Raw genomic sequence first — 26,367 nt, forward strand, 5'->3', positions numbered from 1 at the left:
TCTGTTTCAAGTTAGAGTCTTCTGAGAAAAAGAGGTACATACTTCAAGCTTCTCACCTCTTTAAAAACTAATTTGAGATAAAAATGTCTATCTATGACTATTGGTAAAAAGAAGAGTGTATAGACAGGTCATACTATTATGAAAAAGATAGGACATTTTGAGGGTGGATTTGGGGGACAGCTTTTTATCTTTGCCTCCTAACACTATAAAAATCATGATGGAATAACTAATAATTGAAAAAAATGGCATTATTTTTGCTTGATCCATGTTAAAACTTTCACAGACATGACCTGCTTATACAACCCTCCCTGTTCCACTACAGATGTCTCCATTCCCTCTTTGATGCCATCTTCCTTTAAGCTTCTGATCAATACTACCGTGCATTCCTCTTAACTCTTCTTAAAACGGACACCAGAGCAGCTTTGTGCTAAAACTCTGGCAGCCTGGGTTGAACTGTCAATGCAGGCTGAGCAGCTTGCCCTGGGAATGCCACCAGAGTGGCAGCTGTTTGAGCAGTGGAAGCATGAGTAAGTTTCTAATTGGCTGACTCTCAAGTCTGACATCACATCCAAGAATTAGATGGCTCTTTTCCATCCTGGATATAATGAAACAATTTCTATTGTGCTATTCATTAACTTGCATTTCATTCAGTGGCTTCTAAGAAGATCATGAATGACACTTTAGGGAGATGAACATACTGTGATAGATCCAAGCCAGTTGGGTACAGCAGAATAGCAGAAGGCAGATATACTGGCCACTGGATTAACAGTTTTCTGTTCCCTGACTGACCAGAGCAGGGGCTGCTCCAGGCTAATGAGAACATTAACCTGCAAAGAGTCAGGTGAGGCCATTAAGCTAATGTGACCACCTGACTCTAATTAAGGCCCCGCTGATACTATAAAAAGTGCTCACTCCAGTCAGGCAGAGGAGAGCCAGGGTGGCTGAAGGACTGGTTAATGAAGACACCCTCAAGTTATTGATAAGGGAGTCCTAAGGTAAGGGAGAAGCAGGAGAGCTGTGGGGGAAGTGGCCCAGGGAAATGTAGCAACTCAGCCAGTGAAAGGTTGGCTACCAACAGCTGCTACCATTAGGGTCCCTGGGCCGGAACCCAGAGTAGAGGGCGGGCCCGGGTTCCCCCCCCAACCCACCACTACAGGAACACCTCCTGGGAGGGGAAGTCAGCCCCCTGTCAGGACAGGAGGCTAAACTGTTCTAAAAACAAGCCCTAGGGACAACAGAGACTGTGGGAGTTCTCTCACCAACCTCCTTGCTGGCTTATGATGAAAAGGGCTCAGTAGACTGTAACCCTGGCCCTAGAGAGAGAAGGGCTACGTGGAGAGTCACAGAGAGCCACTGAGGCTAGCATATACTGCCTAGAAGCGCAGGACCCACGGGGACAAGGTCAGAGCTCTGCCACAATACATTTAATGATGGCTTGTCTATTGCTACATTAACACACTGGGGAATTTTTGGTGTGCATCAGCAGGGTCTCTACATGGAGCAATTAATGTACAACATTTCTGTGTACTTCAGAAATCAGACCTGTCATACACATTGCCACACTGCATACACAAGCCCGAAAATAAACAAGGATTAACATCCAGGGCAACTATGCAAACTACATTCTTATTACTCACATGTCTCAAGGATCGTACAGGTATTAAATTATATACTACACTTCAATGACAAACATTTACTGGATTAAAAACTAGGTTTTTTTAATATGGATACTATTAAGGTATTTTAAATTTCTCCACAGTTAAAATTCATTTGTGGTGCAAAAGACCAGCTGAAGGCCCTTCATACTGCTTAAAGCCTGGACTGGGGCTGTATGGGGGAGCAGCAGACTGCAGGGTTATGAAAAAGGGGTGTGGCTATATATCCACATAGGCTGGAGTGAAGAGCCTAGTGGCAGGCACAGGAATCCTCATCTAACTAGATCACACTCTCTGTAATCACTAAATCAACCTTAACCCATGTATCATATGCTCTTGGGGCGGAAGGTGAATCATCTCCAACCACCCTCATTTCTGCATGTAGCCCAATTACTTGGTATTTATGAAAGGTTAAAGGGTTTACAAAGCAGTCCACTGAAGCTTGTTAATGTTTTATTTTATAAAAGCACCCACTGTAGTCTGAACACCAAGTAATTTGTTTTAAATAACTTGTTTTCTTAGTGACTTCCCCTCCTCTCTCTCACAAACATATACCCACAAAGTTATTGTTCACTTGAATGTAGCGTTACACTCCTTTATTTAAAAAAACAGAACAAGAGTTGCAGGATTTCTTTAACAAGGTACATTGACTCTACCTAGGGATTTTTATTATTTATTTTTATTGAGTTTCATAGCAGAGTTTTAAACGAAAGGCACATTCCAGAATTAGTGTTTAGGGCTTTACCTTTCAAAGGAGAGTGAGGGAGTTAAGTCCCCAAATATCACTGAAGTAAAGTGCCTTTAAAAATCCCAGGCTAAAATCATAAACTCTATCATTCTCTTGCCCTAACATAGAGCAACATATTAAAAAAGCACAGAGGTAAAATTAAGAATCTGTATAATATTATAGTTCTCAGTATCTTAACTACTTGAAACTTGGCATAGTATTACCAAGAATCACAGTTACCAACCTAATTGCACCTCTGACCCCTCCAGGTTTCTTTGAAAGCACCCTCCCTGCCTTCTGGTCTCAGGCCTCTGGTCATCATCTAGCTCTGGGGGGAATTCTCCCCACTCTCAGACCAGGGTCTAGATCAGTGGTCCCCAAACTTTTTTGGTCACGCTTCCCCTTACCCATAACAGAATATGTCTGTCTCTCCTCCCACCCTCCCTGCCCAGGAGCCAGAACTGGGAGCAGGGCCAGGAGTGGGCCATGGTCAGAGCCTGGGGCTGGGACCGCTGGGGCCAGAGCCGGGCCAACGTTGGGGTCAAGAGCTGAGGCGAAGGCCAGGAGCCGAGGCGGTGGCAGGAGCTGCAGCTGGGGCTAGAAGCAAGGCAGACCTGGGGGCAGAACAGGGCTGGGTGGAGCTCCCTCCCCACCCCCCATGGGAGCTAGCCAGGGCCCCGCCATACCCACCCTAACATTCCTCCATGTCTCCCTATGGGGTTGCATCCCACAATTTGGGGACCACCATTCTAGGTAGTAGACTCCTGGTACTAATCTGTAATCTCCTTAGCAAGCCTAACAAGCAGTTACCCTAAAATTCTTGTTAGTGGTTTATACAGTGATCAGGCAGTCTCCTTAAAGTACAGTATTTGTTTAGAACAAAAACAGTTCAGAAAAAAAATCTTAAAACAATAAAACATATCTAGCTTTCCCCTAAGGCAGAGGTGGGCAAGCCTGCGGGCCACATCCAGCCCAAAGAATGCTCCTGCCCGGCCCTTGAGCTCCTGGCCTGGGAGGCTCACCCCCAGCCCCTCCCCTGCTGTTCCCCCTCCCCAGCAGCCTTGGCTCACTGCGCTGCCGGCGCAATGCTCTGGGTGGCAGGGCTGCAAGCTCCTGAGGCAGTGCAGCGGCGGATAGGGGGACCAGATATCCAGATTTTACAGGAACAGTCCCGATTTTTGGGTCTTTTTCTTATATAGGCTCCTATTACCCCCCCACCCCAGTCCCGATTTTTAACATTTGCTGTCTGGTCACCCTAGCTGCAGAGCCCAGCCTGAACCGGTGCTCTGGGCGACGGGGTTGTAGTGCCGCCAGCCACCGGTGCTCCGGGCGACGGGATTGTAGTGCCGCCAGCCACCGGTGCTCCAGGCAGTGTGGTAAGAAGGCAGGAGGGGGGGGGGGGGAGTGGATAGAGGGCAGGGGAGTTTGGGGGGGGGTGCTTAGGGGGCAGGGGTGTGGATAGGGGTCAGGGCAGTCAGAGGGCGGGAAACAGGGGGTTGAATGGGGGCAGGGGTCCCAGGGGGGTGTGGAGGTGTAGGGCAGAGGGCTGGGTGTTGGGGGGAGGTGCAGGGCTGAGGGGGTGTGGGGGTGCAAGGCAGAAGGTTGGGTGTTGGGGGGAGGTTCAGGGCTGAGGGATGTGGGGGTGGAAGGCAGAAGGTTGGGTGTTGGGGGGAGATCAGGGCAGAGGGCTTGGGGGGTGCAGGGCAGAAGGCTGGGGTGCTTGGCTCATGGGGGTGCTCCTAGCCCCCTGCCCTGAGCGGCTCAGGCGGTGGAACAGGGATATGCCCTGTTCCACCCCCTTCCCCAAGGCCCATCCCTACCTCTCTCTGCCTCCAGGCAGCGTGGTAAGGAGGCAGGAAGCGGAGGGGATGGGGGGGAAGTGGATAGAGAGCAGGGGAGTCTGGGGGGGGTTAGGGGGCAGGGCGGTCAGAGGGTGGGAAATGGGGGGTTGAATGGGGGCAGGGGTCCCAGGGGCAGTCAGGGAATGGGGGGGTTGGATGGGGCAGGGGTTCCAGGGGGGCTGTCAGGGGGTGAGAAGCAAGGGGGGGGCTGGGCTATGCCTGGCCATTTGGGGAGGGACAGCCTCCCCTAACCACCCCTCCATACAATTTCAGAAACCCAATGCAGCCCTCAGGCCAAAAAGTTTGCCTGCCCCTGCCCTAAGGGTTACCAATCCCTGGATCCGGAAAGGCCTAATTGCTTTAGACTCCCTCCACAGAGTCTCTCACTTTCTCTCTCACTCTGGCAGCATATCTCCCTAGACAGCTTCTGGCAAATGCCACCCTCCCTGCTCCGTGAAGGGCTTTGTAAGTGTTTTCTTTTGATCTCCAAGCTCCTAGGTTTGGCAAACAAGGCATGCATCTTGATGGAGACTGGCACCTTGAAGCTAACAGTTTGCCCTGTTTTTCAAGTGTGTGCTGGGGTGTCCTTATCTAGACCCCTTGCATTCCTTTCCTCTTCCCACAGACCCCTGTTAAGACAAATCAATACATTCATATAGGAAATTCCAATAATCCACCAGTTATACAGTAATTGTACCTCACTGACCAGGTCACATACAATGTTCACAAAATTATCAGAATTCATACATTAATACATAGCAATTCCATATCCATCACACTAAGTATGAAAGTCCAATGCTTTAAATTCAAAAGAATGAAACTAGCCAGTTTTCTTCAAAGTTGCAGGTCAGTCATGAGAGAGTCAGGACTAGCTTTTAACAATAGTTGTTAATGCAATGAAGAGATCCCAGAGTAAATTAAATTCTTCTAATCTGCCCTCCCACTCTGTAGGTAGTTTTATGTACAAGAAGTATTGGTTGCAAATCTCTGATCCAGTCCTTGCGAGAGGGTGGGTGACCTGACTCCCACTAACTAGTGATGTCTTTTGGCTAAATGTGTAAATTTCATGTTGTATTTATTCAGTGTCATACCATTCATTTTGTGCAAAAATAAACTTAGAACAAATGGGATCACTGTGGATACATGATCTGCTACCTTTCCCTTAAAAATGATACTGACACACATCCATATGCAAGTTTCATCTCTCACTGTCAGGTTGGTGGACCTGCAGAATGAAATGCTGTTCCTTTCCAGCCTGTGAACTTTCAGGAGAAAAATCCCTAACTATTGTACCAAGAACTATTTCCTTTTTAAAAAGCATGACAGTAGTACTATGACTTTCCAGTTCATCTCACTTTGGTGCAAGACCTTCAGTTGAAACAGTTGTGGAGATTACCTGATAGCTAGTTTAGGCTAAGTCAGGGATAGGCAACCTTTCACAAGTGGTGTGCCGAGTCTTCATTTATTCACTTTAATTTAAGGTTTCATGTGCCAGTAATACATGTTAATGTTTTTTAGGTCTCAGTCTATATTATATAACTAAACTATTGTTGTATGTAAAGTAAACAATGTTTTCAAAATGTTTAAGAAGCTTCCTTTAAAATTAAATTAAAATGCTGATCTTACGCTGCCAGCCTGCTCAGCCCACTTCCAGCCTGGGGTTCTGTTCACCTAGGCCTGCAGTGGGCTGAGCGGGGCAACTCAAGGTCAGGGCAGAGGGCTGGGTGTGTGTGGGGGGGAGGATCAGGGCAGAGGGGTGGTGCAGGGCACAAGGCTGGGTGTGGGGGGGGGGGGGGAGGATCAGGGCAGAGGGCTGGGTGTGGAGATGCAGGGCAGAGGGCTGGGTGTTGGGGGGAGATCAGGGCAGCGGGCTGGGAGGTGTGGGGGTACAAGGCAGAAGGCTGGAGGGTGTGGGGGGTGCAGGGCAGAGGGCCGGGGTGCTCAGCTCGTGGGGGGGGGTGCTCCCAGCCCCCTGCCCTGAGCTGCTCAGGGCAGGGGGCTGGAAGGGATATGCCCTGTTCCACCCCCTTCCCCAAGGCCTGTCCCTACCTCTCTCTGCCTCCTCTACGGGGCAGCGAGCACGCTGCCGCTCGGCTCGGCTCCGCTCTGTCGCCCGGCAGGGAGAGGGGGGAGGAGGAAGGCCCGGAATGCACCACATTGTGGGAACAAACGGGAGTGTGGCTGCCGCAGGACCACGCTTCTGCCTCCTGCCCCTGCTGGGGAGAATGGGGGTGGGGGGCTGAGTGGGGTAGGGGGCTGGGACCCCCCACCCCCACTCTCCCCTGGCAGGGCAGGAGGCAGAAGCTTGGTCCTCCAGCAGCCAAGCTTCCCTCCTCCCCCTTCTTCCCCCAGCATGGCACTTTCCGGCCCCTCCTCCTCCTCTCAGTGGGCAGGCAGCGTGCCACTCAAAATCAGCTCATGTGCTGTAGGTTGCTGACCCCTGGGCTAAGTAGTAATGCTTTCAGCAAAGGACTAGGAACTAGGATACCACCATGAACTACTGATTTTTGTACAAGTCAAAACCTTGTGTCTCAGACCAACCTAGCTGAGAAAGCTGAGGTTTAAAAAAAATTAGAAAACAAGAAAAAAAAGAGGCAGCATGGAAACATTTGACAGATATAACCCATTCATCTACTGATGAATATCATGTCTAGATCTTGTTTCATAGCTACCTTTGGATGTCATGGAGGTTTTGATTTGGGCACAACATTCACTTCCAATATTGAGCTTGGTATGCAGAAGCTCAGAAAAAGTCACAATTTTAAAAGTTTTCTAAAAACAGTCACTGATAATGTCATACTGCTTTTGAAAATCCATCCTTCCTAAAAAGTTATTTCAGGATATATATACAGTGAAGGCTTTCTGCACTGACTGCAGAACTTTTGAATACAGGACACTTTCCAGAAACTTTGTGTAGAGCTTTCCGCAGCCCCGAAGAACAGCAACACTAAAGTGACAGCTGCTCTGACAGTAGAGAAGCAAGTGGCAAATCACTCTGTGGAAGCTTACAACACCAGACTGGTACTGGTCAGTGGGAAATCAATTCAGCGTTGGTAAATCCACAGTGGGAGCTGTTGTGATCCAAGTATGCAGGACCATTAATTGACGTCTGCTTAAAAGGGTAGCAGCTTTGGGCAACGTGCAGGACAATGGATGGTTTTGCCACAATGGAGTTCCCTAACTGTGTTGGGGCAATAGAAGGCATGTAATATCCCTATCTTGGCACCAGACCACCTGGCAAAAGAGTACATAAACCATAAGGGATACTTTTCAATGGTTTTGCAAGTGCTGGTGGATCACAGGGGGAGTTTCAATGACAACATGGAATAGCCAGGAAAGGTGCATGACGTGCATCTTTAGAACCACACCTGTTCAGAAAGCAGCAATCAGGGACTTTCTTTCCAGATCGCAAAATAACTTGATATTGAAATGCCAGTAATGATCCTTGGAAACCCAGCCTACCCCTTGCTCCTATGGCTCATGAAGCTGTACAGCGGCCACCTGGACAGCAGTAAGGAGCGATTCAACAATAGGCTGAGCAAGTGCAGAATAGTGATTAAACATCCAAAAGCATTTTCTAAGAGTCACTGGCAGAGTTTGCTTGCTAGGTTAGACCTCAGTGAAAGTAATATTCCCATTGTTATCTGTAAGGCAAAGGGAGAGAAGTTTCTGCAAGGGTGGGGGGTGGAGGCAGATTGGCTGCTCAAAATTAGCTGCCAACCTGATACGAGGGCAATAAGAAGAGGCCAGCAAGGAGAAAATGGAAGAAAATGAAAACCTGTTTCAGTGATCTGCCTTCCCATACCATCCCTTCCATTGCATCAGTTTCCCTGTACTTCCCCCTAAGTCCCATGATTGGAATAAAGAGCATTTCATTCTCAAAACATTTACTTCTAGTGCACACACGCACACACACACTGAAAACAGGAAAATAATGTAATCTTGGGCAAACAGTCTAATAAAATTAGGAGGGGAGAAACCAAGTCAGCTTGCCTGTGAAAGTACAGTAGTCTTTACCATCAGACATCATTGAATGGCCACCCTTTCTTCTTGGTATCCTCCCACAGTACAGAGTGGAAGGAACACTGAATGCTCCCCCCAGAACATTTGGGGGAGTGGGATTGAGAACAGGCGATGCTTGCAGGCAGTTCTGCAGGGGCTGCAGACAGAGTCTAGCCTCAAGCTACTTTCCTTAAAGCTCAGCCAGATGCCTCAATATGTTTAATTGGTCCTTCATAATCCACAGCATCTCATCGTGCGTGGCATGCTCATGCTCCCGGGATGCTCTCCACGTCCAGTTTTCAGACAATGAAATCCTCCAGGCTCTTAGTTCTGTCTCAGCTGCCCCAGAGGCATTCATTATCTCACTGAACATGTCATCACATGTCCTCTTTTTCCACCTTCTAATCTGCAAAAGCCTAGCCACAAGTGTGGTGTATGCACTAAAGGCCAAGCTTTCCTCCGTAAGGCATGCAAAGCACAAGTCTGGTGCAAGGCTGCTAGTCATTTAAAAAAAAAAAAAAAAAAAAAACCACTACACCACACTCCTTATTACATTGAAGTGCAAGCCGAACATACGCAGAATCCCTAGCTATTCAGTAAACAGGTTTGCTGTACCAGCCATTGTGACTATGGCCCCGCGACATGGGTGACGGACCTTGTGCTGAACCTTGTAGTCCTGACACGGGTTTGCTACAGGTGGACAATGCTCCCTCCGCCTAGCAACATGGACGTTGCTATGAGACCAGGGACCAGCGTTAAGCCTCCCAAGCTGCTGTCTTTGTCAGAGCAGCTCCGGGAGGGTTGCGGCCACAGGAAGCCCACCCCCTACCCCCTTAATGCTGCTGGTAGTAGTCACCCTGGACTTGCAGAATCTGAGGTCAACGCTGATCCCTGCCAACCAAATCACCAGCATGTTAGGGAAAGCATGGTTGAGGGTCCTGAAACTCACCATGGGCAGTGGATCACATGCTCTATTGTTTGCAGGACAAGCACTTGTAATGAAAGCTTCCTCCATTTCCCATAGGTGACCCTATGTGATATCAACCTCCTGAGGGTAACAGAGGCAGCAAGGGAGTAGATGCTGCATGCCTCTGTGTACAGACTTGGTCTTTATGCTGCTATGCTGTGTAACGCAATGATGCCAGCAGAGTTAATACTGGAGTAGCATGGGAAAGTGTCCTACCGTGGTGGAAGAAAAATGGCAGCCCTCCCCAGAAACTTTCTGCAAAGGATTGCAGAGTACCTCCGTGAAAATTTCTGAGAGATCTCCAAGGATAATTCCATGGCCATCCCTGTGCAGATAAACAATCTTTTCCAGGGGGCACCCTATACATAGTTGGAGCAGCCACTACAAAGCAGATACCCACTACACCTCACTTATTCTTCAGATTAAACAAAATATAAAAGTGCACATAATCCCTACAGTCTAATTAAAATTGCATACTTATCAGAGGTGCCTTCTCCAGAATCATGCTCGGCCACCACGCTGTCCTGTGACCTGCTGAGGTCCAGGGTTAAAAATAGCTCCTGGCTCTTGGGGAGAATAGATCCACCACTCGCCTGTCCCTCATTCTCCTCCTCCAGACTGCCCTCGTCCTTGTTGCCTGAGGTGGCCTGGGGCTCAGACTTCTGGGATGTATCCATGCTGCATTTGGGGGCAGTGATGGGATCGCTCTTGAGAATTGCATGCAGCTCATTGTAGAAGCGGCAGGTCTGTGGTACAGAACCAGACTGACTGTTCGCCGCGCTTGTCTTCTGGTACTGTTGCTGATGTTTTATTTTCACACTGCACTACTGCATGTCCCTGCTGTAGCCCTTCTCCTCCATGCCCTGGTCAATCTTTTCATAGATGTCTACATTTCTTCTGCTGAATCGGAGTTGTGTCTGCACAGATTCTTCTCCCCCAAGGCCAATAAGGCCCACCACCTCTTGCATACTCTATGATGGAGCACATTTGGGGTGTTGAGTTGCCAGGATCAGGTGGGCTGGGGGGGGGGGGAGGGGGAGAGAATCAAGCAAGTTGCTAAAGGGGGGGGGGGGGGGAGAAGATAAGTAGGCCTATATTGCTTATAGGAGACTAAACCATGGGTATTGTTTTATTTCAGAATTGCAAGGTTTTCATTTGTACTGATTGTACCTTTATGTCTGAAAAATATATTGAAAGTTGAATCACATGTGATTCAACTTTAAAAACCTTTTTCCAGTTGTTCCCACTTCACCCCCCAAAAAATCCACTATTTTTCAGTTGGACAAGAAAGTTTCACAGGTAACCCTAGGTGGAAGCAAAATGCTCAACAAATTGGAGTCAGAAATACAACTTGGAATTTAAACAGTTGTTTAAGCAGAGAAGATGTGAAATGGCAGTCTGTCTAATCTGTTGGAGACATTGAAGGAATCTCCTGGATTGTTCACAGGTATCAACCCATCTGAAGAAGCCACCAAACCATGCCATAGATAGCTGAACAAGTCTCCAAAACATAAATGGACAAAATTGAGAGGGGGGAGAAAAAAGTGAAATAGCAAGCAGGAACAAAACGTAAGTAGCAAAGAGGAAGGAAGGAAGGAAGGATCATGATTAAAGCTGAGAGATTTGGTTCCTATTCCCAGATCTGCCACAGACTGACAGACTTTGGACAGAGTATCAGTGCATGTTTGCTAATCTGTCCTCAGTAACTCTTACCTACCTCACCAGAGCTGCAGTGCTTTGAGATCCACAAACAGAACTTTCTAAACAGTTACAGGTTGAGAAACTGATCAGAATTTGTGTGTATTCTGAGCTGTAAAAAATTTTTTAAAAGATAAAGGACATTTAAAAGTTAAAGGGACAGTGTGAGGCGAAAAGTTCCCATAAAGCCATAGATGTTTACAATTCCCAGTTAAAACTGAAAGCTTTAAACATTTAACTTATTTTGCTGATTATGCTCTTTATATTTTTGTATTCCCCCTGAGCTTGGATGAAAAGACAAGTAAATTTCACTTTCAGGTGCTCATGTGAAATAAAATGCTGCGGCAATGTTTAGAATGTAAATATTTAATTCACTATTTTTAAATAGTTTAAGTTTTGTAAGTTTGTTTCCAAAAGCTAGATCTGGGGGACTTAAGTTACCTGAAAGCATTCCCTTAACTTGTGTTTATAGAATCATAGAATATCAGGGTTAAAAGGGACCTCAGGAGGTCATCTAGTCCAACCCCCTGCACAAAGCACGACCAATTCCCAACTAAATCATCCCAGCCAGGGCTTTGTCAAGCCTGACCTTAAAAACCTCTAAGGAAGGAAATTCCACCATCTCCCTAGGTAACCCATTCCAGTGCTTCACCACCCTCCTAGTGAAAAAGTTTTTCCTAATATCCAACCTAAACCTCCCCCCACTGCAACTTGAGACCATTACTCCTTGTTCTGTCTTCTGGTACCACTGAAAACAGTCTAGATCCATCCTCTTTGGAACCCCCTTTCAGGTAGTTGAAAGTAGCTATCAAATCCCCTCTCATTCTTCTCTTCTGCAGACTAAACAATCCCAGGTCCCTCAGCCTCTCCTCACAAGTCATGTGCTCCAGCCCCTAATCATTTTTGTTGCCCTCCGCTGGACTCTTTCCAATTTTTCCACATCTTTTCTGTAGCGTGGGGCCCAAAACTGGACATGGTACTCCAGATGAGGCCTCACCAATGTCGAATAGAGGGGAATGATCACGTGCCTCGATCTGCTGGCAATGCCCCTACTTATTCAACCCAAAATGTTGTTAGCCTTCTTGGCAACAAGGACACACTGTTGACTCATATCTAGCTTCTTGTCCACTGTAACCCCTAGGTCCTTTTCTGCAGAACTGCTGCCTAGCCATTTGGTCCCTAGTCTGTAGCAGTGCATGGGATTCTTCCGTCCTAAGTGCAGGACTCTGCACTTGTTCTTGTTGAACCTCATCAGGTTTCTTTTAGCCCAATCCTCTAAGTTGTCTAGGTCCCTCTGTATCCTATCCCTACCCTCCAGCGTATCTACCACTCCTCACAGTTTAGTGTCATCTGCAAACTTGCTAAGAGTTCAGTCCACGCCATCCTCCAGATCATTAATAAAGATATTGAACAAAACCGGCCCCAGGACTGACCCTTGGGGCACTCTGCTTGATACTGGCTGCCAATTAGACATGGAGCCATTGATCACTACCCGTTGAGTCCAACGATCTAGCCAGCTTTCTCTATCCACCTTATAGTCCATTCATCCAGCCCATACTATTTTAACTCGATGGCAAGAATACTGTGGGAGACCGTATCAAAAGCTTCGCTAAAGTCAAGGAATAACATCCACTGCTTTCCCCTCATCCACAGACTCAGTTATCTCCTCATAGACAGGGCTGCCCAGAGGAATCAGGGGGCCTGGGGCAGTGGGGGAGCGGACATACTGACCTGGCGGCGCTCCGAGTCTGCGGCAGCGGGTCCTTCAGTTGCTCCGTGTCTTCGGCAGCACTGAAGGACCCGCCATCGAAATGCCGCAGAAGGCCCAGAGCAACTGAAGGGCCCCACCATCACCGAAATGCCGCCGAAGACCCAGACCGCCACCAGGTAAGTAAAAAGGCACCTCTAGCCAGGAAAGGGATTCTCAGCCAGGGCTCACGGGGCCCAGGGCAAATTACCCACTTGCCCCCCCCCTCTTGGCGGCCCTGCTAATAGAAGGCAATTCCTGTTCCTGGTGTGAAGCCTCTGTCTACTATACACTTTGTTCTTGAAGTTGACTCTTCCTATTTGTTGGACTGGGTTACGACATTCTTGCTAAACATGCTTTTGTATTAAATTTTAAAGTGTTTTATAGCTACTGTATGTTCTTGCTTTTATAACTGTTTCAGTTCTGAAGACATACCTTTTGCAAAGCCAGTCCAAATAGAAGCTGAGTATTAACAGAAATGGTTTTTCTGATGCAGCCAACCTTTTCTGTGGAAGATATTTACTGGAAAAAGCCTGTCAGCATCCAAGTTACATATTTTTTATATATATAAAAATAAAAAAAAATTAAAAAAAAAATCACATGTAAAGAGCTAGGTTTGGGAAAAAAAAAAAAAAGACACTCACCAGTAGTCAGAGGGAAACATTCCATACTGGGTGCTAAACTATCAGTTCCCAGGGGGGAGGGATAGCTCAGTGGCTTGAGCATTGGCCTCCTAAACCCAGGGTTGAATGTTCAACCCTTGAGGGGGCCATTTAGGGAACTGGGACAAAGATCTGTCTGGGGATTGGTCCTGCTTTGAGCAGGGGGTTGGGACTAGATGACCTCCTGAAGTCCATTCCAACCCTAATATTATATGATTTTACAAATTAAGCTTAGGTTTCCATCTCTTTTGGTTATAAAAGAAGCCTTCCAAATGTGAACTGAATGTAGATTGCTCCTGAGTGCACCTGCCCTATCCAATCTTTCAGGTCTACCTCTGACTACCACCAGAGGGTTTTTTTGTTGGTGGTTTTTAAAACCTTGAAGATGATTATGCCAATAGTAATAAGAGGAAAAGACTGGGATTTAGTTATATTTTGACTGACCTTAGAACTAATCAATCCATTTTCACTGTTGCCTACAAAAAATGAAGATAAACGATAAGACAAACAAAAACCAGACAGGATCTCTTTTCAGAGCATTATACTGGACAACACAGCAGAACTCCTTAGAGACTGAGGAAACCTGAAGAAGAGCAGTATGATAGGAAGGCAGCGGCTTGGCATGACATTTCTACTGCATGCACTCCCTCTTACAAAATAGGACTAACAGTAGCAGAACTGTTACTATAAACACCAGAAGAAAAATAAACTGTGTCAAGAGTCCCATAAGACTGGCTCAGACCAGATTTTCTTAGGCCTGGTGACTTTCCCCACTGCTTAAGGAAACAAGTTTGGATTATCAACACTTTGCATTCATTGCCTATGCTCTGTAGCAGGTTTCTGAACAGAGGCCAAAAAGCATACTCAAGTCCCTTCCAGATATCAAGATAACAGTGTGATAGCCTTATCTCTTAGCAGGCCAAATCTATAAATACTGTACTGCTAAATGGCCTCAAACAGAATAAAAAATAATGTATACAGAAACCATTAGCATAGAGATTCACAGCTCTTAAGGTCTCCAGGTCCTATTCATAACAGGATAGATAGGGCAGGGTAACCTTATTATGTCCAGATATTAGATGGTTATCCTTAGTTGTGGGACGGGGTTTCACCTCACACTGCAAGAGTGTGAATGCAATCACAAAAGTCCCTGCATGTTGTCCATCAATAAACATTCACTTATACTGTTAATATAGGGTCTCTGGACAAGAAGTTTTACTCTTCATTTGTGTAAGCAGTAACGAAAAAATGCAAGCACAGCTTGTCCATTTCACATTTAAAATTCTGACAAACAAAATGTTCAGATAATGACAGACATCTAAACATTACATTTTATTAAAGTAAGCCTCAAAAGAACGGTTTCAAGTGACCAGTAAAAATAACAAATGAGCACACTACTGTCCCAAACTTTCAACTCAAGGATATTTTTACTAGGCTGGTATATAAAATGTAGCCCAGCCTCTAAAGTGGAGCTGGAAAAATAGTGAAAAAGTTTATTCATGAGCTGGTTAGTTACTCCTGAATTGCAATTCCATCTGAACATTTTATACTAGTGTCAATTTTGCCCCACATGAATAAACATTCAAGCAACCATCTTTTGTTTACATTAATGTTTTGGAAAGGGCTTTATTTTGTGAGCTTTCATGCTAGAAACTTGCCCAGACACCCATCCTCCTCCTTGTCCTCCCCGTCCCAGAACGTGACAAGAGAAAATGAATTCAAAGTCAACTGCTGAGCCAATACACCTAGATCTTGTGTAAGGAGGGACAGGAACAGATTTTAGATATTAAAATTTCTTAGGCCTGCTTGCTTTCATGAATCTCAAAGTGCTCCACACACTCTTCGTCCACCTACTGTCTGATCAGCCAGCCAGCTTTGGCTTCTCTTCATCAACTAAAAAAAGAGAATCTTCCTATCTTATATAAGGCAGTCATATCTGGTGATGCACAATGCCATCATAGTATTCACCATGATTAGCGTGTTGGTACCTCTGCACACAGAATCTCATTGCTCATCACATTAGCAACTGAGGTTCCTGAAGTCTTCTCTAGGGTGACAATGGTTTCTGGACTACACGGACATATGTCCTCAAACTTTCATCCACCACAATGAGGTTTTTCAAAGGCTTGATGGGGCAAAATTATTTCGTGTTACATGAGCCAAGGGCAGGAAGCAGCTGACAGTCTGAAGGAGCGCTGAGCCCAAATAGCTGGGGAAAGGAGATTCTAGGTTTTTACTGTGGATCATTGTTGGAAGCATAGCTGATGAATTGTTGACAGTATCTTGAGACATCTCTCCAAGATGAGCATCCTATGCAACCTAATGCCTGATAACTAGGGTCCTAAATTATTTGAAAACATGTAAGGTAACTTGAAAAACTGATCAAGAATCCATAGTCTGGGGCGGGGAGGGTGGGGGGAAAATAGCAACACATGTCTTAGATCAGTGGTCTCCAAACTTCTTTGATTGCGCACCTCAACAGTAAGAAAATTTTTGAGCTTACACACCCTGCTGCGCCACCCCAAGCGCAAAAAAAAAAAAAAAGCGCCCGAATTGCCGAAGCGGCGCACACCCTGAAGGATCCTCTTGCGCACCCCATGGGGTACATGCACCCCACTTTGGAGACAACTGTCTTAAGATTACTCTTGTGGATACAGATCATCTATTAAAAAAAAAAAAAAAACACCAAATAATGGGTGAACATGGATCTCTCTCTGAGAGCAACAAATACAGCAGCTAAGATTTTATTAATTGTTTGATTTAATGAGGCTGAAAGCTAGAGCTACATACTGGGAGTAATTTTGACCATGGGAAAACATGAGGAATTTCTTGAATGTACCAAAGCAAGGATGAAGATAGTCTTTCATGAGGTTGATCAGAGACAGACCTGAAGAAAGTTATCAAGGTGAACTTCAGGATTATCATCTTAACTTTTGGAGTCCTGACATGTTCAGGTACAAAAAAGGCCCAGCAAAGTCATGACTGCTATTTATTTGGATAAAACGGAGATTAAGAGTCAGTTTCTGGGGAACCAGGCCATCAGACAGATAGTGGAGGGGGAAAGTCAGCCATCATTTTAGAATTGGGGATTGTCTGACTACACTGTAGCTATCCAATGACCCTAGATCTGTTGCTTTGCTCTCTGTTACAGTGGATATCTCAAAGTGGAAGGCATAGTAGCTTTGAAAGGAATGCCTCTTTTATAGTAGGGATTGAATTCTGTTTTGAGACTGGGAGTGCTATCTGTAGGTTCAACTTCTGCTTTGTCCAATAGCTTTACCTCAAGGAAGGAGACTATCGTGATTATTAGGAGGTGTTGGATCTGGGAAGCCACCTGTTAACAGCACTGGATACCATGAATCTGGTGGCAAAGTCACACATACAAGCTGCTGGGATAGGCTAGAATAGCATAGCATTTTTAAGATATTAGAAAGTTGGAAATGTGTAACAGTTAAATACAGGGCACAACAGTACACAACGTATTCCTTTAGATTGCACGTGGTGTGTATTTAGGTGGCTTGACAACAAGTTATTTCCTCTCCCATCATAACTAGGCCTCCGTGTCTCGTCATGGAGGTCGCGGAAGTCATAGATTCCATGACTTTCCCTGACCACCATGACTTCTGCAGCTGCCAGGGTGGTTGGCCCCGGCACCACCTGAGCAGTGGCCCTTGCGGCTGGCTCCAGGGGCCACCTGAGTAGCCACTGCGTGGGTGGCCCCTGGCAGCAATCCCCACCACAGCAGGAGCAGCAGCTGCTCCAGCAGCACTGCACTTTCCTCCGCAGCAACAGCCCCTGGGGTGCCACCCCCCCATTTAGTCGGGAGTATTTATAGTATGTCATGGATAGGTCACAGGCCGTGAGTTTTTGTTTATTGCCTGTGACCTGTCCATGACTTTTACTAAAAATACCTGTGACTAAATCGTAGCCTTAATCGTGACTAGTAAATGTAGTTCTCAGACTAGTAGGCATCAGGTAAATTTTTGAAGATGACTGAGTACTAAATGAGAATAGCTACAACCGGAGGAAGGACACAAGACCATTATTCAGTTTTGAGTGAAAGCTCTCAGATGATCCCATCCCAAGTATCACACCCAAGCAATTAGGGAGGAGCACAGACTAAGTTTTGCAAGATATACCAGCAGCTTATTAAAAAGCTATCCTGAAACAAAGTGAGAAATATGCTTCCATTGTCCTCATATGGCAGCATTAGCCAACCTTGTCAAAAAAAAGTAAGTGATCAGGCTTTTTGTGTGTGTGTGTGGGGGGGGGGGGGGGGGGGAAGTAGAGGAGAGAAGACCCTCAGGCCATGACTCCAAATGTGTACATACTAAAGTATACTCTTACTATGGAGGTTTCAATGCAATTCAGACTAACCATGCAATGAATCCCAATCTCTTCTATTTCAAAAAGGAGATGTTAGTAGTAGTTACAACTCTTTGCAAAACTTGCACTCTCAAAAGATCTGAAATACTTTTCCCCATGACTGTTTGTCAACTCGCACTTTGTGCTGCCTTTCTAAATCCCCAGACAACTGATATAAGTGTACACATCCCTAAAAAGCATGCATCTTTACCTTTAGACTTTATTTCACATGACAACAAGAATATTACCAGGAAGTAAAACCTTCATCATTCAGAAACAACATGTATTAGGGAGGAGCACAGACTAAGTATTCATTTGGATTCAGAGCTGTTTAGACACCAAAATCACAGTGGTTAGTGGCTATGGCACCAGAGGACAAGTGCCTTCACATGAGTTGTCCAAAAGGCAGATAACACACCATGCAGCTCAAAATCAAGAGAGACTTAACTCTACTAGGCTATTTAGTTCCTTATCTGGCTCTTATGAGAGCAGTTTTCACATGAGCATGTGAAGCAAAAGGCATTTGTAAATATGTCTAACAGCATTCCATGTCAAAACAAGTTGCTTTTTGTTCAAATTTGCTGCCAACATACCAGCATTTTGGGACAGCTGAATGTTATAAGTGAACTGACTCGCTAATTACATATTCTTTGCTGTCCCATCAACTTCTGCAGCTGATGCATTTTGCCACCTACTTCACTTGGTATATTTCTAGTATTTTCAGTCCCATGCAACTAATTTGTTCTACATGACTACTCTAGTTTCAGGTCTCCACGCTCAATCTGCACCATTTTAATTATACCAGTATAGCGCAACACAATCACCCTCCCAGTGTGGATGCAGTTATATCATTTTAAAAGGTGCTTTATACCAGTATAGCTATTACTGTACAAAAAAAGGGGAACACACTATAATGGTATAAGGTATCTTTACACCAGTATAACTGCACACTAAGGACTGTAGTTATATTGCCTTTTTTTATATAAAACAAAAACACCAATAGAAATAGCTGCATCGGTACAAAACTGGTGTGTACACCACATCTTGGCAGTGTCAGAATTCTACACGACTCAGATAATAGTCTCCTTTAATCATAGCCAAGTACTTGTGAGATGAAAAAGGTCCTATTTCTCTATAAAGCTGTAAATTTAGAGACAAAGATAGGACAACATGATTGCCACATAAGTGACAATTCTCCAAGGTTTACATTTATCAGAAAGGCAAACAAGCAATAAGCTGGTGGAAGAACACTACTATTATGCCCACCAATACAGGAACTTCCATCTATACATCAACAACAATACATCTTAAACCAAGAGACACAAAAAGAGGGTAAAACCCACATTGAAAACGAAGTGCAGAAAACACTAGAGTCCGTGCCAGAAAATCATGGTGTCATTAAAGATGTAGAAAAATGAAGGATAAACAGGCTGAGCAGAGTCAAAAGTCTTCAGCAAAACAAGATTTCTAGTTGTAGAATATGTACTATTTAAAGAGAAGATTCAGGAGTTTAACAATAAAAAGTTTTATTCAGTTTAAAATATCAACTTAGGCATTTCCTTAATGCAAGGCTCAGAGAGGAGAAAGACAACAACATAATGAACCAAGCTAACAGGAGTTTCAGGGTCAGCTTGCTACTACAAATAGCATTATGAAAAAGTAAACAAAGCTCAGAGTTTTGGAATGGTGCCTTTCCAAAGGGGGTGAATGGATGGAAGAAAGTAACCCCAGCTCATGACCAATGCATGGACTGCAGATAACAGTTCTCTATTGTAAGCCTTCCCAACTGCTCATACAAAAATTGCCTAAACAATAATGCAAACAATGGAGGGCGCTCAGAATGGCAGAGTGGTTGAAAGCTAAACAATTCCTCTTAAACTGCCCTGTAATGAAACATTGGTTGGAAAGGCAAGAGATTCTCCAGTTGGCATAGCGAGCAAGGTACAAAGCACATTACTGACTAGAGTCTCCCCACCACAATCTCCATGTACTTTAGTTTAAGAGCCATACTCTAATTACACTTTAAACACACACAAAAATAGGAAAAAAGCAGCCTCAGTGTTCAGAGATGTCCTAGGAGTGGAGCCCACTATTGAAGGTACTCACCCAAGCAAAGTTAGGTTATGTCTACACTACCACTTATGTCGGCAAAACTTATGTCACTCAGGGGTGTGAAAACACACAACCCGAGCGACATAAGTTTTACTGGCATAAGTGGTAGTGTGCACAGCGTTATGTTGGTGGGAGAGCTTCTCCCGCTGACATCGCTACTGCTGCTCATTGAGGTGGTTTTATTATAAGGACAGGAGAGCTCTCTCCCGTCAGCACAGAGTGGCTACACAAGCAATCTTACAGCATACAGCTGTGTAAGCTAGCTACATGGCCTTACTCCTGTTAGAACTCCAGAGCCAACACAAGAGCAGGATTGTATTCTGTTATGCATCATACTTGTTTACCAAGTTTCACTCAGTTACATCTGTGCAAACCTACTTATGGCAATAGAATTTTAAGTGTCACTTTTAAAAGGACAACATAATATTTATCACACCTCTTTACTACATTTTTTTTAAATGTTCCTTTCACCTGGCAGGTGGTCTCCTTTTTCTGGAAAAGGGAAATTTTTTTGAACAGTGAAATATTAGAAATGTGAAATATGAACAGAGCCAAACTTCAATTAGATTTCCACTCTAAGTCCAGTTTAGATGTTTTTACTGAGGAGACTAGTTTTGCAATGCTAAGAAAGTTAGTATCACAAATGATTGTATGAGATGCAGGTTTTTACAAACGGGAGAGATCTGAAACATGAGGGGAACCCCAAAGCAACTTATTAAGAATTCAACAGATGTGTATATTTCCATGACTGAAGATTCCCAGATTCAGTTTTTTCAAACATAGTAGATCAAAACTGGAGGGAAAGGAGAAGCTCTGCAGCAGTGTGTGAACTAAACGCCTCCAAATCATACAATGCTCGCATTGGAATACAAAGGGATTAACCAAGATTCCAGTCCAAAAACACACCACACAAAAACTACTGTACTCTACAATGCAGCACCATGTACCCAAACAACAATCCACAAACCAAAACCTACAAGAAATGTCAGTGGCTAGAATGCAGACATCAAAATGTTTACCTTGCCCCTGCCAAAGAGACACCACTAGGACTCTCTCCAAAATGAAAAGGTACATTATCTTCCTGTGAGCGTTAGTCTAATAAAGAAGGTTCACTGAATACAGACAAAGAGGATGATTTAATTATAATGGGTATCCAACCAGAATGTAATGACCCATTGACTGGAATTTGCTGTCACCAGCAGTATGAACAGCAGTGGTGACTGAGAAAATTCAGTACTTGAACTTTCCCCAAATATGCTATTTGCTTAGACTCATGACTAACAGGTCCACATTCCACCATATAATTGAAAGACAAACCCAATATGCTCAGAGATTTCAGAGAGTTTGCCTTTCTGATCATTACATGGAATACTCACTCATAGTGCAGTTAGATTTATCCATTCTTAAGGAAATGCAAAAAAGCTGTTTAATATTTAGACGAGAACAATGAAAAAAAGCCAAAAATGCTGCAGCTACAGATCAATACATTCACTTAACGTCCAACAAGGGCACATGATTGTTGACCTTCACATGTGGTGGGGATGTAAATCAAAACATTTTAAACACAACAGGTTCAGCCAGTTTATTAAAGTTTAATTACTTGTCTAAGTACTAGAGAGACAAGGTTTCAAGTAGTACAACAGTCCTGCTCTGTTGTAGATCTATTGCTCAACCAAGAAACCCTGCTATTGCTTCTGATACAGGTCAAGGAAGAACTTTTCAGCAAAGCTGCCTTTGGGACACAGTGGGTGCAGCTGAACTCAGTAGGCTCCACCTCTGGAGCAATGGATTTTCATGAAAGTCACCTCTAGTCCTCCTTATAAACTTTAAGTAGGTTAATGAACTGAGAATCTTCAAAATAAGAGTGTAATGGCATTGAAACTAATCACAGGAGAACAGCATGTGCTCTAGACATACTACACTGTAGCTAATTTTATTAGTTGTAACAAATCAGTGTTGACTATATGTGAAGATGACTATATGACTTATGAGGAGAGGCTGAGGGAACTGGGATTGTTTAGTCTCCAGAAGAGAAGAATGAGGGGGGATTTGATAGCAGCCTTCAACTACCTGAAGGGGGGTTCCAAAGAGGATGGAGCTCGGCTGTTCTCAGTGGTGGCAGATGACAGAACAAGGAGCAATGGTCTCAAGTTGCAGTGGGGGAGGTCCAGGTTGGATATCAGGAAAAACTATTTCACTAGGAGGGTGGTGAAACACTGGAATGCGTTACCTAGGGAGGTGGTGGAGTCTCCTTCCTTGGAGGTTTTTAAGGCCCGGCTTGACAAAGCCCTGGCTGGGATGATTTAGCTGGGAATTGGTCCTGCTTTGAGCAGGGGGTTGGACTAGATGACCTCTTGAGGTCCCTTCCAACTCTGATATTCTATGATTCTATGAATGCAGAGGTCTCAATCATCATATACTTGACCAGATAAATGCCCTAAATAAAGTTTTATAACCAGGCTGGCAAAGCTATGTGGCATCCCACATCTATTTTTGATATAAGTTTCAATGAGTAGCAACACATTTGCCAATTCAAATTCAATGAACAGAGATGCCATTGGCACACACTCCTAGATCCAGTGCTGCCACAAGGGATTAAAGGAAGTGATCAAGCTGCTATTGGCCTCTTCTTCCAGGAACCACTTCTGAGAGCATGAGGAAGACTGCTGGAAGTGTGGCTCATGGTCCCCACCCACTAGAGAAAAAACTACTTGGAGTCTTCTCCAGGATTTGCTACCAAAGCTGGAGGATGCCACAACTAGGCCTCAGTTCAACACTCAAGTTAAAGTGCTAAAAGGTGATTGTTACCCATCAAATTAAGTCATTTGGACAATGGATCAACTGGTGAAGACAGCTGCTTACTCCCTCTGTGCATCGAAAACTAAAATCTGAAATGTTACTGTTAATTTAATAACATCAGTATCTGAGGATAAAAATGAAACTATGATCATCCCATCTATGTACTGTGCAGATGAACCTATATTTGTCTGTTTTTAAAATATATTAAAGGCCATAATAGGAACTACAATCATGAATAGTTTGTTCCACACGATTACCTTCTGTGCAAATAAACTGCTCTTAAACTCCCTTCATGCCCTGTCCTTTGTTACTGTATTGTCAGTTCATGCTCTTAGTTTTGTTCATATTACCCTTTTGAATAGTTTCATGTCAGTCACTTGACAAACACCTCAGTCATTAAGGTTTTGATCTCCTCTTTTCCTATTGGGGTTTTAAGTTGAGTGCATGATTGTGGGGAAAGGGCCAAATGCTACAGTGTCTGTTATTAGCTAAGTTACAAATAGGCTTGGAAGATAGTTAGAATCCCCAAACCAAAAATATATATATATAAAAGTAAAACTGAAAAGTTAGTTTTTTCCTATTATAGTGCAAGTTACGCAAGCCTTACAAAGGAGAAAAGGTCTTTAAATCATTCTTTAGGACAGAGAAAGATGGCACCCAGGTAGGGGGAGAACATGGAACAGTTAAACAAGGTCAGGGCAGAGGGATTTCAACAGAAGACGCTGTTCAAGGTGAATGTGATTGTACAATACAAGAGGCAAAAGCAAAAATATGGGAGAGAAGAGGTCATATGTACGCAAGGTCAACATTATGTAGGACCTTGGAGGCGAAGACCAGGAACTTGAACTTGAACTTAACTCAATGGATGGCAAGAAATGAGAACTTAAAAAACCTGAATGTATGCAATTTAAAATAATAAAATTGTGAACAGGATGACAGTTTGTCCCCCTATCCAGTAAGTACTGGGTAAAAACATTTCAAGCCCCGTTGATGGCACTGTATGATGTATAGATTACTCATGAAGCTTCACCAAGAAAACATGGCTGAAACAAAGCATGAGTATTCTGGTACACAGTCTGCTTACAAATTCAGAAGCTGTTGTACACAGCTCATTAATGACATTTCTTCAAGACAAGCGTTTTCCTGTAGCAGTTAATATGTACACTGATTCACTGGATGGCTAATTAAAATTCCAAGATAAACCATTACATCTGATTTCTGGTGTATCAAACATTTCTAAATGAATAAAAAGCCAAGCTATTAAAAAAATGGATGTGTATGAAAACAAAAGTTAAGGATTTGTTTAAGGAGAAGTAGGGAAGACTGAATTCAGACAAACTAGTGAATAGCTTCATTTTTTATATGTTAACCATTTAGTCAACAATAAAGTTGTGGCAACAGAACATAGGAACAAGGGCAGAAGTACAGTAAGCCCACAAACTAGTATCTACCTCTAGAAAATTGGGGATTATTTTCTGATCTCAAAGTAGCATTCACCCATCTGTGTGAATAATTTCAGATGTTCACTTAATTCTGCATACCAGTTCCCCAAATAAAAATCTAATTTTCCAGTTCTGTCCCCAGTGATGGTCCAAAACAATCTAGAACTATATGAACATGGATCTCTGTTGCTACTTCAGTTTAGAGGCAAAGTGCTGATAGGACTACTTTTACTTGACAAAAAGTTACACAAAGGGTACGTCTTCACTACCCGCCGTATTGGCGGGTAGCAATCGATTTATCCGGGATCGATATATCACGTCTCGTTAAGACGTGATATATCGATCCCCGAACGCGCTCACCGTCGACTCCAGAACTCCACCAGAGCGAGCGGCGGTAGCGCAGTTGACGGGGGAGCCGCTGCCGTCGATCCTGCGCCATCTGGACCCCAGGTAATTCAATCCAAGATACTTCAACTTCAGCTATGCTATTCGCGTAGCTGAAGTTGCGCATCTTGGATCGACGCTCCCCCCCCGGTGTAGACCAGCCCTAAAGCTTGTGTTTTTAGACTAGTCTCCTAATCCCTCTAAACAGAATTTGATGCACATCCCCAACAAGCCACTATCACACTATTCATATACATTGGAACACAATCTGAAGAAAATATCACAGAAGAAACAGGAAGACTAAGCCAGCATCACCAGTAAGGAAGTTCATGACTACTCACACAGTTTTAAAGCTAAAGATAACACAAGGCAGTCTGCAGAGCTACAGAAGTTAGAGATTTCACTGTCATTACTCTTCCCCCCCCCCCCTCTTTAAAAAAGGCAGGAGAGAGCACTGAAAACCACAGCAAGACATGGACAAGCAAGCAAGCAGGCCAAATTAGATATTTTCTTCCAAATTTACCTGCTGATTGTTTCTGTACTGCAAGTCTACTTTAGATCTAGGTCCCTTGACCTCATGTTTCCTTACTGCTTTCTAATTACAATTTTACAGGTATTTTTGGGTACCTGTGAAGATTTCAATTGGCAGCATAGGAGCAAACTCACAAAACATTTTAATTGATGTTTATATTTTAAAGTAGAAATTGAAACCAGAAGTCTATTTTCTATTTTACCCTATAACAATTTCATTTGATTTTGAGTCAAGACAACAACACTGTACATGTTTTATTGCTCAGTGATTGTGACGTTCCCCTGGTGTTATCCGGGCCGGTAATCTGCTAGGTCACTCCAATCCTCGACTCTGGGAGCCAGCCTTACCCTGCTCTGCTCTGAGAACCCCCACTCCTGGGCTGTTCATGCACAGCCTCTAGCATGTAAGCTGCTCCCAGCTACAGGAGTGAGCACTTTTGGCCAGCCGCTGCTTGGATTGTGCAACCGAATGACACTAACCAATATCTCCAGTACCAGACACAACCCTAAGAACTTCCATCTTGCAGTGTCCAGTTATGCCCACTGGACACTGCAAGCTTAGGAGTTTGTCAATTTAACAAAGAAATTGATATATAGCAGGCTTGTTATCCCAAGGGGAGTCTCTGACATGCTTCCAACCAAACATACTGCTTCAGGTAGAACGAACAAATTTATTAACTACAAAAGATTTAATCACTTAAAATCTAAGTCAAAGCACAACAAGTCAGATTTGTTCAAAGAAAATAAAAGCAAAATGTATTCTAAGCTGATCTTAACACTTTCAACGTCCTTCCAAATTTAGAGTTACCTCATTGCAATCCCAAAATGACCAAAGGAAGGGGAGTGACTCACTCAGAGACTAACAGATTCTTTTGCATCTGACTTGCATCTGAAGAAGTGAGGTTCTTACCCACGAAAGCTTATGCTCCCAGTACTTCTGTTAGTCTCAAAGGTGCCACAGGACCCTCTGTTGCTTTTTACAGATTCAGACTAACACGGCTACCCCTCTGATACTTGACAGATTCTTTTGTTGTTGCCTAGGCCAGCATCCTTTGTTCCTGCGAGGCTGGGCTGGGTTTGTCCCATATATGCCCTGATGAGGTGTGAGCTGCCTCTCAGCTCCTGGAGAGTTTTTGCCTGGGCTTGTTTTAAGCCAGGAGGACACATTTTCAGCCTAACTATATACATGAAATTACAACCTATAACATTACTATAACAATGCTCAGTGCTTCGGAGTCTTCCGAAGACACCCAACATGACAAACTTTGCATTGGACACCATACAATCATATTATAAAGGATGAACATGGGGGTGCAGGGTGCTCCCCTGAGGTACAGAGCATCACAGTGAGGTTGTAGCCCACGAAAGCTTATGCTCTAATAAATTTGTTAGTCTCTAAGGTGCCACAAGGACTCCTATCTTTTCAGAGGCATGT

The 26,367-nt window shown here is 44.2% G+C and overlaps 1 protein-coding gene across 25 annotated transcripts in view; it reads right to left on the reverse strand.

Moving 5' to 3' along the window:
* MTMR3 (myotubularin related protein 3) overlaps positions 1-26,367 on the reverse strand; it is a 203,298-nt gene that overhangs the window by 168,443 nt on the left and 8,488 nt on the right. For 2 of the 25 annotated variants that reach the window (XM_065568426.1, XM_065568422.1), the window contains exon 2: positions 9,670-10,210. The exons of the other annotated variants lie outside the window; for them this stretch is intronic. The gene's annotated coding sequence lies outside the window, so the exon portion shown is untranslated. The remainder of the gene's footprint in view (positions 1-9,669; positions 10,211-26,367) is intronic. 25 annotated transcript variants of the gene reach the window in all.

This window comes from Chrysemys picta, chromosome 15 (assembly GCF_011386835.1).
Source record: "Chrysemys picta bellii isolate R12L10 chromosome 15, ASM1138683v2, whole genome shotgun sequence".
Lineage (NCBI taxonomy): Eukaryota > Metazoa > Chordata > Testudines > Emydidae > Chrysemys > Chrysemys picta.